Genomic DNA, 16656 nt, shown 5'->3' with positions numbered 1-16656 from the left:
AGGTGGCAAAGGCGGAGAAATCTCCGGCGTTATCTCGTTCTTGAAGGCCCAGAAGTGTTTACGAAAAGGGCACACCGCTATCTTAGCACTTGTTACCAACACGCAGGAAAAGGAAAAGAGGATTGAAGATTTTCCGGTAGTGCGTAACTACCCTGAGGTATTTCCTGAGGAATTACCTGGACTCCCTCCCCACCGTCAGGTCGAATTCCAAATCGAGCTAGCTCCCGGAGCAGCACCAATAGCTCGTGCGCCTTATCGACTAGCCCCCGCAGAATTGAAGGAACTCTCTACTCAACTACAGGAACTTTTGGATAAAGGGTTTATTCGCCCTAGTTCGTCACCCTGGGGAGCACCAGTACTCTTTGTCAAGAAGAAGGATGGCACGTTCCGAATGTGCATCGACTATCGTGAGCTGAACAAGGTTACCATCAAGAATCGTTACCCTCTCCTGCGAATCGACGACCTATTCGATCAATTGCAAGGATCAAGCTACTATTCTAAGATTGACCTGCGATCAGGCTACCATCAGTTAAGGGTCCGTAATGAAGACATCTCCAAAACTGCATTCAGAACTCGTTATGGTCATTATGAATTCCTCGTTATGCCCTTTGGAATGACCAACGCGCCTGCAGTGTTCATGGATCTTATGAACCGAGTATGCAAACCCTACCTCGACAAATTTGTGATCGTGTTTATAGACGACATCTTGATCTACTCGAAAAGTCAGGAAGAGCATGAACAGCACCTACGCCTTATCCTCGAACTCCTTCGCAATGAGCAACTGTATGCCAAGTTCTCGAAATGCGACTTCTGGCTTCGAGAAGTCCATTTCCTTGGGCACGTGGTTAACAAGGATGGGATCCACGTCGACCCTGCAAAGATCGACTCTATAAAGAATTGGCCTACCCCTAAGACTCCGACTGAAGTCCGCCAATTCTTGGGACTGGCGGGATACTATCGAAGATTTATCATGGGATTCTCCAAGATCGCTCAGCCTCTCACGGCTCTTACTCAGAAGGGTATGGTTTATAAATGGGGTGAAGCTCAGGAAACTGCATTTCAGAAACTAAAGGATAACCTCTGCAGTGCTCCTATTCTCTCGTTACCTGAAGGAACGGACGACTTTGTGGTTTACTGCGATGCGTCTATTCATGGGCTCGGTTGCGTGTTGATGCAACGCGAGAAAGTTATTGCTTACGCCTCTCGACAACTCAAGACGCACGAAAGGAACTACACAACACACGACTTGGAACTAGGAGCGGTGATCTTTGCGCTTAAGATATGGAGACATTACCTGTACGGTACCAAGTGCACCATTTACACCGATCACAGGAGTCTCGAGCATATCTTCAAGCAAAAGGAATTAAACATGCGACAACGCCGATGGGTCGAACTTCTGAATGATTATGAATGCTCCATTAAGTACCATCCGGGCAAGGCCAATGTCGTGGCAGACGCCCTCAGCCGAAAGGACACTATACCAAAGCGTGTGCGAGCATTACAACTTACCATCCAGTCTAATCTCCCTACCCAAATCCGAAATGCCCAGACTGAAGCTTTGAAACCGGAAAACATCAGGGCTGAGTCCCTGCGAGGATCGAGGCAGCAGCTAGAACAGAAAGAAGACGGCGCCTACTATGTGGCAGGGCGCATTTGGGTCCCACTTTACGGAGATCTACGAGAGCTTGTGATGGACGAAGCCCATAAGTCCCGTTATTCAGTACATCCTGGTTCAGATAAGATGTACCACGACTTAAGGACCACTTACTGGTGGCCTGGCATGAAAGCCCACATAGCCGCTTACGTTGGCAAATGTTTGACCTGCGCAAGAGTCAAAACTGAGTATCAGAAACCAGCAGGCCTACTCCAGCAGCCGGAAATCCCGAAATGGAAATGGGAGCAGATTTCCATGGATTTTGTTACAGGGCTACCTAGATCCCAACGCGGGAATGACACTATTTGGGTGATAGTAGATCGATTGACTAAGTCTGCACACTTTCTGGCTATTAAGGAAACAGACAAGTTTTCTACCTTAGCAGAAATCTACTTGAAGGAAGTAGTCTCCAGGCACGGGGTGCCAACTTCTATTATTTCCGACAGAGACGCTCGTTTTACTTCCGAGTTGTGGCAAACTATGCACAAATCCTTTGGCTCACGTTTGGACATGAGCACCGCTTACCACCCACAAACGGATGGGCAGTCTGAACGCACCATCCAAACCCTGGAAGACATGCTTAGAGCATGTGTGATCGATTTTGGCAAGAACTGGGAGAAGCATCTACCGCTGGTGGAATTCTCCTACAATAACAGCTACCACACTAGCATTCAAGCGGCACCTTTTGAGGCATTGTACGGTCGTAAATGCCGATCACCTCTCTGCTGGGCGGAAGTCGGTGATAGTCAACTCACAGGCCCAGAACTAGTGGTAGATACAACAGAAAAGATTTCACAGATCAGGCAACGCATGGCGGCAGCTCGTGACCGTCAGAAGAGCTACGCTGATAAGCGTAGGAAACCACTAGAATTCCAGGTTGGGGACCGGGTTCTACTTAAAGTCTCACCCTGGAAGGGTGTGGTCCGTTTCGGTAAACGAGGCAAGCTGAATCCACGATATGTTGGACCATTCGAAATTACCGAGAAAATCGGTAAGGTTGCTTATAGATTGAACCTGCCTGCAGAGCTGAGTGCAGTGCACAATGTCTTTCACATGTCTAATCTGAAGAAGTGTCTGTCAGACGAAACACTCATAATTCCTTTCAAGGAACTCACTATTGATGAACAGCTACACTTTACTGAGGAACCGATTGAGATCACGGATCGAGAGATCAAAACCCTCAAACGTAGCCAGATACCTCTCGTGCGAGTTCGTTGGAACTCACGACGCGGCCCAGAGTTTACCTGGGAGCGGGAAGACCAGATGAAGTCCAAGTATCCCCAGCTGTTCCCAAACGAAAACCCCAGCGCTGAAGCTACAACTGAATTTCGGGACGAAATTCCAAACTAACGGGGGGATGATGTGACACCCCGTTGAAACACGCTAGCTTGTCAGTGGCTGCCTTAACTTTCGGGACGAAAGTTCTTAAAACTTGGGGATAATGTGACACTCTAGGTTTTTCCGAACGAACACCTTGTAATATTTTGTGTATATAAATATTATTAAATGAAAACGTGACCTTTGTGCATGATATGTGATGTATCTATGTATTATATATATATGAGAGCCGAGACCACGACCCGAGACCATGACTCGCAACCACTCGGTTGCGAGTGGGCCACTCGGTCTCGAGTGGGCCTTTGAGCCGTAACCGGTTTGGGCCGAAACCCCAAGCCCAACCCGAAAACCCTCTTGTATAAATCCCAACCTTTTTCCCCCACTTGCTTCATTTTACACACAAACACACTCCTTAAACTCTCTCACTAGAAACCCTCTACAAACACCACTTTCCTTCTCCAAAATCTCGGTTCAAGCAAGGATCTCGGACAAGAACTCGGTCAAGATCATCACTCGGACACTCCATCTTCTCGATTCCTTTCTCTTTGTTTTCGGCTCATTCTTCTTCCTCACAACCGGTTAGTGTTAACTTTATGTATAAAAGATTTGTGAAATGTTTATGAACTAGAAATGCTTGGTTAGTGATATTATGCATGATCTTTAGGATGGTTTGTGAGGTTTGCCTATATGTGAAAATCTTTATGTATGAAAGCATGATAATATGTTTACATGGCCAAAAGAATAATGATTTAGGAATGATTATGCCAACCAAACCATGTTTAAGGTTACAAAATGTATGTTTTGTTGTTCTTGCATTTTGATCTTGTTAAAATATGTGATTTTTGGTTCAAAAATGTGTGATTATGTTGGCATGAAAACCCTAGAAAAATGATGAACATTGGATGAACTTGTTGAATGTAGTTTGAAGATTTCAAAAATGGCAAAGTTTGATCTAAGTTTACTAATATTCAGATTAGGCAAAGTTGTTTGTGAAACCTCATTGGCTGTTGCCCGATTTGGGCCTGATTACTTGGTACAAATTGGACTGTTATATCTGCATCATCACGTGTACATGAAAGGGACAGCTTCCGACTCGCAACCACGGCATTACGACTCGAGACCACGCCGTTGCGACTCGCAACCAAAGCGTGACAACTCGAAACCACAACGTGACAACTCGAGACCACGGTTGCGACTCGCAACCACAGCGTGACAAGCCGAAACCTCCTGGTTGCGACTCGAGACCTCCTGGTTGCGACTGGGCTGTCCACTTTGGTTATTGGGCCATAATGTGTTTAACTTGGGCTATCTGTTGACTGGAATATGTGTTGCTGTTGACTGCTTAAATGTTTAGGCCGGCCCAATAACCCCATGACTGTTTACTTGTATGCATGTTGCGTGCCTGTTATGTGTATAGATTTTTACGTGAATGCTTGTACACCGAACCTGACCTATACCGGTAACCATGTTAGGACGTGGTGACCAACGTGTTTGACAAGTAACCTAAATCTACCGAGCAACCCAAGGTGAGTTCACAACTTAAAAGCATGCGTCCCGGTGGTTTGGGACACGAGACTAAAACAACCCTATCCCCTTGTAAAAGGGGATACCATTCACATTCCTTCCCTAGTTACTGGGAACAAACTTACTTTTCCTTCCCTTGTCATTGGGAAACCTTTGGTTAATTACTGTTTATGCGGATTGCAACTAACGGCACTAAACGAAACTCTATCACTCAAGTCCCTACTACATAATACCGATTAGTCGCCGGGGCCAGGCGAACGGGTTATTAGTTGATAGCGCTATTTAGGTGTTTACCAGCCTCACACCGTGCCCTGGTTTGGGATCGGTCGTGAACTAATCTACTCAGGCATCCGTCAATGATGATAGAACATTGACATCGGGGCATCCTGCGGAAACGCAACGGTTACCTAGTGTTCGGTATTGGAAAACAGTTTAGTCGCTAACTTTTGGGGTAGCTCCCCATGGCATGTATAAACGGATAAATTAACTGGTGAAACAAGTTTTTGGTAATTAAAACTGGACAACTAGTGAACTCACTCAGCATTATTGTTGACCCCTTACTGCATGCTTGCAGGTAACCAGTGACGAAGGAGCTTGCTGCTTGGGAATGAGTAGTGTCTGTCCACCCTTGTGTTGGGTGATTACCTTATTTTGAAATATGAACTTTGTTTAAACTGCTTTACTTATGCTTCCGCTACTTATTAACTGTTTGAACTTGAAACTTTAAACTCTGAACTTGATATTTGCTAATCTTACGGTTAGTAAGTGATGTGTGTAAAATGCAACATATAAAACACATCATTTAAGGCATAAAACTAACCCTTTTTAAGTACTAATGTTGGAAAAAGAGTGTTTTTGTCTTCCTTTTGTATTTTCAGGATGAAATGAGCTCAAAATCACAAAAGAAGCAAAAAGACCACTAATTCTACCATAAATACAAGAAAAGGAACAAAAGTAAACTGCCCGGACCCTCAACGGCACCTCCCAAGACAAAGAGAAGAGAACAGAAGTCTGAACACGCCCCGTGTCCAGTGAACACGGGGGCGTGCCCAGGAAGCAGCAGAAAAGACAAACCAGTAGAAGCTTCCATTGCTCACCACGGGGCCGTGCCCAGCGGACACGGGGGCGTGTTGAAAGTACAGCAGGCGCATTAATTGTAATTCGCAATTACAATTAATGAAGAGAGAGAATGTCAGACGGGCACGGGGCCGTGTTCAGCGAACACGGGGCCGTGTCCAGCGTTCTGTTCAGCCTATAAATAGAGGAGCTTGGCTTCATTCTCTCTCATCCCTTGGCACACCACCTCTCTCACACTTCATCCACCACCCACCACCACCATAACACCATCATCCACCACCATCATCCATTGTCCATCATAGAGTGTGTGAGTCGTCTCGGGATCCAAGATTGATCGTAAGAGTTCTTGACAATCAAGGCCATGTTTGCCTAAGTCTCTTACATCACTTGGTGAAGACAAGTGTTTAGTATAATACTTTTTATTTTTAATCTTTTGCACTTTTTATTTGGTTTTGTATTAATGACTTTAATAACTAGTTACTTATGTTGAAGGTGATCTTTCCTTATCGTTTGTCCGTGGTGTCTTGGCATTATTTTACTGTCTATATAAAATAAAAGATTTTCACCATTCATATCTCCACGGTCTATATGGAGGTATGTTGGCTACCTGGTCGGGGGTTAAGGGAACGGTTTGGTAAAGGTCTTGCCCTTGTTCAGCGTTTAGAGGTCCTGCTTGGGACCTGGGTCAAATTTAGTAGGATCTCCTTCAATGCCCATAGGTATTGGATGGCGGGGATCCAAACTCTTTGACCCCCTCATAAGCTAACTACTATTAATACTATAACCCGGCTATTTAGGACTGTATCCCTGCTGACTCAGACTACTTAGCCGAGGGTAACGTCACCGCCAAAAGCGGGGCCTACCATAATTTGCATTAATAACTTAATTCATTATCTTTCAATAATCCGACCCTTTAGGATTGTATCCTTGCTGACTCAAACTACTGGGTTGAGGGTAACGTCGCCTTCAAAAGAGGGGCCTACTACAATAACTAAGATAATCTCTTAAACAAGTGCAAAAGTGCGAAAATAATCAAAGGTTATACTAATACACGTGTCGGATCCAAGTGATTCATCTTGTCTATCTGTTTTTATTTTATTTTCTTTTTCAGCATTTAGTTAGTTTTTATTTTTCTTAGTTTAAAACATTTTTCTAACTTTTTGATTTGATTAGACGTTGAGGATAAACCGGTATTAAAAGCTCTTGTGTCCTTGGACGACCTCGGTATCTTACCAACACTATACTACGTCCACGATGGGTGCACTTGCCCATATGTGTGTTTAGTGTTAGTAAATATCGTGTTTTATAAATTTAAAACTTGGCTAAAAGTGTAAAAAGGGCTTAAATATATATCTAAAAATATAACACACTTCACGCACATCAAGTTTTTGGCGCCGTTGCCGGGGACACAAGGATTTTAAGAAAGCTTAAAATCGACGGCCTAATCAGTTTTTCAAAACCTTTTCAAAACGCGCGCATTTTTTTCTGCATTTTAGTTTAGTTTTGCATTTACAGTAGCTTGAACACGGGGCCGTGCTCGCTGAACACGCCCCCGTGCTGCATATTTTTAGAGTAGATACCCAGATACAGAGTCTGACCACGGGGCCGTGTTCACTCAACACGCCCCCGTGCTCAATGTGACCAGTTAATTTAATTAAAACGCCCAGATACAGTCCCTGAACACGGGGCCGTGTTCACTCAACACGGGGCCGTGTCCAGCTTCTGTTTCCGTCTTATTTTTGTTTTCTGGTCCCGAGACTCAGTTGTGGTCTGTTGAGTGATTCTTATGGATCAATACTCAAGAGATTACAACTACACCTATGATGAGGATGATTATAGAGGTAATTATTGCACTAATTGTCGTAATGCACGCTCGGTTCAATATAATAACTCATATCAACCATCCAATTCATACAACCATTATGAGGAGCCCAGGTATGAGCCATCAACTTCATACACATCCTATGAAGACCAAAGGTATGAACCTCCTTCCTCATACTCATACTTTGATGAACCAAGGTATGAGCCTTCATACTCATACTTTGAAGATTCAACATATGAGCCACCACCTTCATACACTTATTATGAGGAACCATGGCATGAACAACCTACCTCATATGAGTACTATGAAGAACAAAGTTTCGACCCTTATCCATCATATACTTATAATGAAGAACAATGGTGTGAACCATCTACTTCATATGAGTACTATGAGGAACCAAGGATCGAACAACCGGATTCAAGCTTAGAGGATCCAAATTCTTTCAATCTCACCGAAGTGACCAATAGGATATTAGAACACATTAAAACTATCGAACGTTGCATGAAAGAATCTCGCGCAAGGGAAGATGAATCCCGCGCGAGAGAAGAGTTAAAAAGTAATAATAACGTAGAGATAGTTGAAAATGTAAAAATGGAAGAACAAGAAAGTAAAAAACAGACGCATGAGTTAAACAACGAAAATGGTGAGTCCGATAATGTTAAAATTCAAGAAGAGTCTAATTTAGATGAAATTATTCTCTTGTCACCTACTTTCGAAAACCATTGTTTAATGACCCCTCATGCCAAGTTTTTAAAAGAGTTAAACACTAGTGCTAAAATCAAAGAAATAGTAAGTGTTAAGTTAACTAATGATCAAACCTCGCTAATAAAAGAAGATCCTTTTGAAATTAACATCACACCGGTTCCATGTTTCTTTCAAAATTCGTTTATTAGTAATGTCACTATTGATAAAGATCTTTGTGTTAACATAATGCCCAACTACATTTTTGAAAAGTTAAGTATTAGTGATTTTACTCCACTTCAAATACCCATTTTTCTATCCGACCGAAAAGTAATAAAATCAATCGGTGTAGTCGAAGATATTTTGGTTCAAACAAATCAAATGGTAATCCCAACCGACTTCGTCATCTTAGATGATGCCCCCCTAATCTTGGGAAAACCTTTTGTACAAACTCACAAAGCTTTGAAAAACCGGAAATTCAACACTCTAACTCTTCAATTAGGGGCATTCAAAAGGAGCATAGATCTTGAGCGCTCAATGAAATATCCTTTTGGCAACAATGACCCCCTAATTGAAGATGAAGCTGAACCACCTGATACAAACCACGAGGAAGACCACTTTGTCGACGAAGAGGTAGCCATAGAACAAACTTTTAAAGTTCTTGATCTAGATGAACCACAAAATAAGGTGTCTCCTAAAGACCCACCCATCGAGCTCAAAGAACTCCCTAAGGGTTTGGAATATGCTTTTCTAGGCAAAGATGGTAGTCTACCTGTAATTATTTCGTCTAAATTAACTAGCATAGAAAAAGAAAAATTAGTTAACCTACTTAAAAAACACAAAAATGCGATCGCTTGGAAGCTTGTAGATATTAAGGGAATAAGTCCTTCCATGTGCACGCACAAAATTTTAATGAATGATGACTACAAAACGGTGATTCAACCACAACGAAGAGTGAACCCCAATGTTCAAGAAGTGGTTAAAAATGAAGTCATCAAACTACTCGACGCCGGACTAATCTACCCTATCTCCGATAGCCCGTGGGTAAGTCCCGTCCAAGTAGTCCCAAAGAAAGGAGGTATGACGGTAATAACTAACGAGAAAAATGAATTAATACCAACAAGAACCGTCACAGGATGGAGAGTCTGTATAGACTATAGGAGATTAAATGAAGCAACAAGGAAAGACCACTTTCCTTTGCCCTTCATTGATCAAATGTTAGAAAGATTATCCGGTCATAAATTTTATTGTTTCTTAGATGGTTTTTCAGGTTACTTCCAAATACCGATAGCACCAGAAGACCAAGAGAAAACAACTTTCACATGCCCCTACGGAACTTTTGCATATCGACGCATGCCATTCGGTCTATGTAATGCGCCTGCAACATTCCAACGTTGTATGGTCGCCATTTTCCATGATATGATTGAAAAAACCATGGAAGTCTTCATGGATGACTTTTCCATCTTTGGAGACTCATATGATCAATGCCTCGATAATCTTGAACGAATGCTATCCCGATGTGAGGAAACTAACCTCGCCCTTAACTGGGAAAAATGCCATTTCATGGTAACAGAGGGAATAGTACTCGGACATAAAATCTCAAGCGAAGGAATGGAAGTTGATCGAGCAAAAATTGAGACTATATCTCGATTACCTCCTCCATCCTCCGTGCGAGCAATCAGAAGTTTCCTAGGGCATGCCGGATTCTATAGAAGGTTTATCAAAGACTTTTCGAAAATTTCAAGACCTCTAACAAAATTGCTTGAAAAAGATGCACCCTTCATCTTTGACAAGGAATGCAATCAAGCATTTCTAACCCTCAAGGAAATGCTAGTCAATGCACCTATCATGATAGCACCAGATTGGAAATTTCCTTTCGAAATCATGTGCGATGCAAGCGACTTTGCTGTTGGAGCAGTATTGGGACAAAGAAAAGAAAAACATTTCCACCCAATTTATTATGCTAGTAAAACTCTAAATGATGCACAAGAAAATTATACAACTACAGAAAAAGAGTTACTAGCGGTGGTGTTTGCTTTTGATAAATTTCGTTCTTATCTTATTCTTTCTAAAACAATAGTTTATACAGACCATGCAGCCATCAGGTACCTCTTCAAGAAGCAAGACGCAAAACCCCGTTTGATAAGGTGGATTTTACTCCTCCAAGAATTCGACATTGAAATCAAGGACAAAAGAGGAGCAGAAAACACTGCTGCAGATCACCTCTCACGCTTAGAAGACCCAGCTTTGGAGACAACCAGGGACGAGCAAATCAACGAAAAATTTCCCACGGAGTCCCTGGAAATGATGGAAAGCAGACAAGAACCATGGTATGCCGACTACGCTAATTTCTTAGCCAGCGGTATAGTCACCAAAGGATGGCCACATCATCAAAGGAAGAAATTCTTTGCTGATGTAAAGCATTACTTTTGGGAAGACCCCTATCTTTTCAAAATGTGTGCCGATCAACTCATCCGAAGGTGTGTCCATGGTAATGAAGCACGAAGAATACTCCGTCATTGTCATGAAAGTCCATACGGAGGACATCATGGTGCCGCAAGTACCGCAAGAAAGGTATTTGATTCGGGATTTTACTGGCCAACCATTTACAAGGATGCACAAAACCTTGTAAAGACATGTGATGCCTGCCAAAGATCGGGTAATATTTCTTCCAAAAACGAAATGCCTCAAAATGGCATTCTCGTTTGTGAAATCTTTGATGTGTGGGGACTTGATTTCATGGGACCTTTCCCACCTTCAAAAGGAAACAAATATATACTTGTGGCAGTCGATTACCTGTCTAAATGGGCAGAGGCCGAAGCTCTTCCAACAAATGATGGAAGAGTAGTAGTAAAATTCCTAAAAAAATTGTTCTCTCGTTTCGGCACACCAAAGGCATTAATAAGTGATAGAGGTACCCATTTTTGTAATCATCAACTCGAAAAAATCTTAACAAGATATGGGGTCTATCACCGGGTCTCAACAGCATATCATCCTCAAACAAATGGGCAAGCCGAAGTGACTAATCGAGGTTTAAAACGAATACTTGAGAAAACCGTAGGGATAAATAAAAAAGAATGGGCTGACAAACTAGACGACGCTTTATGGGCTTTTCGAACCGCTTATAAAATCACTATAGGCACAACCCCATATAAACTAGTCTATGGAAAAAGTTGTCACTTGCCAGTAGAAATCGCTCACAAAGCCTACTGGGCAATAAAAAACGTAAACCTAGACTTAGAAGTTGCCGGTAAAAATCGATTTTGTCAAATAAACGAATTAGAAGAACTTAGGAATTATGCATATTCTAACTCCGAAATTTATAAAGAAAGAATGAAAAATTTGCATGATAAATATATTAAATCTAATGAATTTCGGATTGGAGACCAAGTTCTACTGTTCAATTCGCGACTTCGATTGTTTCCTGGTAAGTTAAAATCTAGGTGGTCGGGACCTTTTTCAGTCACCCATGTTTTTCCACACGGTGCAGTAGAAATTAAAACTCGAAATGGGACACCATTCAAAGTCAATGGCCAACGGCTGAAACTCTACAGAGGATCCATTGAGGATGAGGAAGAGGAAATCGCACTTCAAACGGTCAACGAATAAACTCATACCCGACATGTTACAGGTAAGTATACATTCGAAACTGGTAAAATCATCTAACCATTATTCGGAGATAAGGGGCATGCACACAAGCACGTTAAAAAAAAAAAAAAATTTTAAATTTTCACCCGGCACGGGGCCGTGTTCGCTGAACACGGGGCCGTGTCGAGGCGACTGTCGGGATAAAACCCTCTTTTTCTATCAGTTACACCATTCCACACGCCCCGTTTCGCCGAAAACTCTCTGGTTTAGAGCGATTTTCTGCCGATTTCGAACGTTACCACCAAGCCTAACAACGTCAAGGTATGATTCTATCCTTCTTAGTAGTTAGATTAGTTACTTGCATGTAGTTAAAACATCAAAAATTGGGGGAAATCTAGGGTTCTTCACGTTCATCCGGATCAAACTCAAAATTTTTGATGAAAATTGTTAGTAGTAGTTTAGAGTAGAGTAGTAGGAAGTAAATAGCCATGTATTGTTGATAGATTTGTCCGATTTCCAACTAAAAACACAAACCCTTGTTCTTGAACCGAAAAACTCAAAATTGAAAGGGTAAATGGTTTGATTTTGGAAAAATGACACTTAGGGTTTCATTTTCGGGGGAAACCGCTGCTATTAGGCTAAAAATTTTCAGATTTTCGAAACCGGGACGAAAAAAATGAAAATTAGGTGTTACAGACGCCTGAACACGGGGCCGTGTTCGCTGAACACGGGGCCGTGTCCAGCCTACTGTTTGCAGTTTTCAACCTGAATTTCCATGTTTCGCACTAACTTTTGCTGTATTCTTTTCAGATGTCCAAATTCACACGGTTCAATGCCAGTGAACTTGACGCCAGGGCTCGCTACGAGATCCTACAAACAAGGCCCGAAGAGTATCCAAGGCGGGCATGTACCGATCTTCTGACAATGGTGAACCAACTGGACCGCTTCAACAACATAGTGACAGGTCCACTGCACGTAGCATTGACTACCCGACTTCGGTCGGTCCATCAATGCACATTGGAGTTCTATAGCACGTTCATCTTCAGCTCGAGACGCGACCCGTTTGATCACGAGGCGGTCGAGTTTCGATGTGGGGGTACGACCTATAGAACCTCCATGGCACAGTTCGGATCAATCATTGGGCTGTACAAAGACGAAGAAGCGGGGAATGAAGAGAATACCGGGGGATTGCGAGACTTGGACGCAACAGAACGCCAAGCCGCATGGGCTCAAATCGGTGAGGGGATCTACAACTCCAGCAGCACAAAGAGTACCAAACTGAGAGACCCGTTATATCGCTACATCCATAGGCTCCTCACGTACTCGCTGAACCAACGCCATGACAGTAGTGGCGTTGTTGGGGTTAGAGATTTGGTTGTCCTTCACTGCATCCACAACCGGAAGCCTCTCGATGTTCCTTACCTCCTACTGCGGAACATGCACTTGAACCGCCTTGCCTCTGCTCCTACACCAATCTTCTTCGGGGGATGGGTGTACCGTCTTTTCAAGCACTTCGCGAACATCCCGAAGTCCTTCGAAAGGAGCCCATGGTCGGGACGGGTTGATTACCATATCTGCCGGGCCATGAACTTGCTCTATGAAGCGGAGGACGGGACGGTGAGCTTTCAGAGGACGCAAGGCTACGCATGGAACCCGCAAGAGGCTCTAGTTCTTCATGCACCACCTCCACAGTACCAATACCCTCCCCAAGGCGAACAGGGTCAATCCTCCTCTCAAGGAGGCGGTTTTCCTAATTTCCAAAGTTTGCATGATCTTTTGCAGGAAAACCTCATGTGCACCCGGAACACCTACAACCTCGCCAACAACACACACCTCCGGGTAGGAGCTATCGAACGCAGCGTCAATAATATACAAGATGATATCGGTAGCATCCGGGAGTACATGGCGAGGCAGGGAGGCGGAGGTGAAGACAGTGATGAAGATATGGAGTAGGAGGCTGGGAGGAGCAAAGGGCTAGCTGGTGATGAGCCCACAGGTTTGATTACCCTTCTTATCCATCGAACAATTCATGGCCTGCGTGCCATTTGTCAAGACAATTTACTTTCCTTAACTACTTTTTATCTTTATTTTGTTTTTACTTTATGTTTGGATAATATTTGACTATGGTAAGATTAGGATGGTTTGTGCTTGGTTGGATGGTATTGAATGCTTGAACAGGTGCAATGCAAGGGTTAGAATGCTAAACATTAGCACTCGCAGCCCTAGGAGGAAGAAACCGGGAGAAAACCCTATATTTTTTCGGCTAACAGACTGTCACCACGGGGACGTGTTCACCCAACACGCCCCCGTGTCCATCTCCCAGTTCTGCTGTTTGGCTACTGACCTGCAGATTTTTGTCGAACACGTGGCCGTGTTCACCCAACACGCCACCGTGTTCACCCTCTGTAAGTTTTTCGTTACTGGCAGTTCTCCACGGGGCCGTGTTCAATGGACACGGGGCCGTGTCCAGAGCGCCAGTAACACAAATCTTTGTTTTTAAACACGATTTTACATATTCAAATCAACCAAAAAACTTTATTTTTGGACACATTGAGGACAATGTGTAATTTAAGTGTGGGGGGGATGCTAAAACCTTGGAATTTTGCAAAATCCTAAAACAAGCCTTACACAAAACTCTATTGGAACCGCTAAACACCCCAAATTTTTTCAAAAACTTTTTCAATTTTTTATTTTATTTACTTGTCTTAGTTTAAGTTGGGAATAACAAGTTATAAAAGGGTTATATTTTTACAAACTTACAACCGATAGCGTCGTGATAAAAAGAACTAACATAAGAAAATTATGAAACGGTATAACAAGTCTAGCTAAAATTCGATTATATATGCTTGGTCACATTAAAAACCCATTCCCACAAAAAAGTGAGTTTTGAGCCTTTATTGAGCATAAAAATACACATACTTAGATTAAATGCTCATTTTTCGTTTCTTGTGTGAATAGCCGCTCGGTCTTTACAAATCTAGAACTTGCCACGACGATACATTCCCGGTCCTTACCAACTTAAACCCAAGTAAGTAAATGATGGAGGCATTAGGACTAACTATTTTTCTTTCAAAACCATTATTTTTTATTTTTTTTTACCTACCCAAAACCCCCCTAGAAAACCCCTTTGAGCCTAAACCTTTCATTTCATTACCCCCAAAACAATTTTCTACCCACCAAAAAAACCTTTTTCATTTTTTTCACCTTTATTTTAGTGACAAACTCGGTTTTTCATAAACATACCTTTACGTGACAAAAAAAAAAAAAAAATATATATATGAAGTCAAAAACAAACATAAGCTACAAAAAGCTTGTTTGGAGAAATACTTCAAAAATAAATGTTACCAAAAAAAAAAAAAAAAAAGGTATTTCACGAAAACCGACATTTGTTACGATTTTCGCCCTTTTACTAACCACTAACCAACCACCCACCTTTAAACCCAAGCCTTCACCCCAAAAGACCTCTTGATATTTACAAAGGTAAAAAGTTAAAAAGGAGGAGGATTGATCGCTTGGCAAGCATATGGAAAATGTAAATCCGTGCCGCTCTCGAGCGATTCACTTAAATATACACCCTCGGCCGAGTGATTGAGTGATCTCCCGTGAGGTATGTGAACTTGTATATAAATGGAATTTTAATAAGGCATGCTATGCCCAAATAAGTAGTTTATCTTATGAAAAGTTCAAAATAAACCATGACGAATAAGATTGTAAATAAGGTAAAAATAGAACCTATACAAACCTTGGATTCCCGACACTCTAGGACAAGTTAAAAAACCTCTCTTCTACCTATTCCATTTGGGAGTGTAAGCCACATTAAAAGAGTTTTGCTTGAGGACAAGCAAAAGTTCAAGTGTGGGGGTATTTGATGTGTGTAAAATGCAACATATAAAACACATCATTTAAGGCATAAAACTAACCCTTTTTAAGTACTAATGTTGGAAAAAGAGTGTTTTTGTCTTCCTTTTGTATTTTCAGGATGAAATGAGCTCAAAATCACAAAAGAAGCAAAAAGACCACTAATTCTACCATAAATACAAGAAAAGGAACAAAAGTAAACTGCCCGGACCCTCAACGGCACCTCCCAAGACAAAGAGAAGAGAACAGAAGTCTGAACACGCCCCGTGTCCAGTGAACACGGGGGCGTGCCCAGGAAGCAGCAGAAAAGACAAACCAGTAGAAGCTTCCATTGCTCACCACGGGGCCGTGCCCAGCGGACACGGGGGCGTGTTGAAAGTACAGCAGGCGCATTAATTGTAATTCGCAATTACAATTAATGAAGAGAGAGAATGTCAGACGGGCACGGGGCCGTGTTCAGCGAACACGGGGCCGTGTCCAGCGTTCTGTTCAGCCTATAAATAGAGGAGCTTGGCTTCATTCTCTCTCATCCCTTGGCACACCACCTCTCTCACACTTCATCCACCACCCACCACCACCATAACACCATCATCCACCACCATCATCCATTGTCCATCATAGAGTGTGTGAGTCGTCTCGGGATCCAAGATTGATCGTAAGAGTTCTTGACAATCAAGGCCATGTTTGCCTAAGTCTCTTACATCACTTGGTGAAGACAAGTGTTTAGTATAATACTTTTTATTTTTAATCTTTTGCACTTTTTATTTGGTTTTGTATTAATGACTTTAATAACTAGTTACTTATGTTGAAGGTGATCTTTCCTTATCGTTTGTCCGTGGTGTCTTGGCATTATTTTACTGTCTATATAAAATAAAAGATTTTCACCATTCATATCTCCACGGTCTATATGGAGGTATGTTGGCTACCTGGTCGGGGGTTAAGGGAACGGTTTGGTAAAGGTCTTGCCCTTGTTCAGCGTTTAGAGGTCCTGCTTGGGACCTGGGTCAAATTTAGTAGGATCTCCTTCAATGCCCATAGGTATTGGATGGCGGGGATCCAAACTCTTTGACCCCCTCATAAGCTAACTACTATTAATACTATAACCCGGCTATTT

This window comes from Helianthus annuus, chromosome 11 (genome assembly GCF_002127325.2).
Source record: "Helianthus annuus cultivar XRQ/B chromosome 11, HanXRQr2.0-SUNRISE, whole genome shotgun sequence".
NCBI classification, from domain to species: Eukaryota; Viridiplantae; Streptophyta; class Magnoliopsida; order Asterales; family Asteraceae; genus Helianthus; species Helianthus annuus.
The sequence above is the reverse complement of the archived record's forward strand: the minus strand, read 5'-3'. Positions refer to the sequence as shown.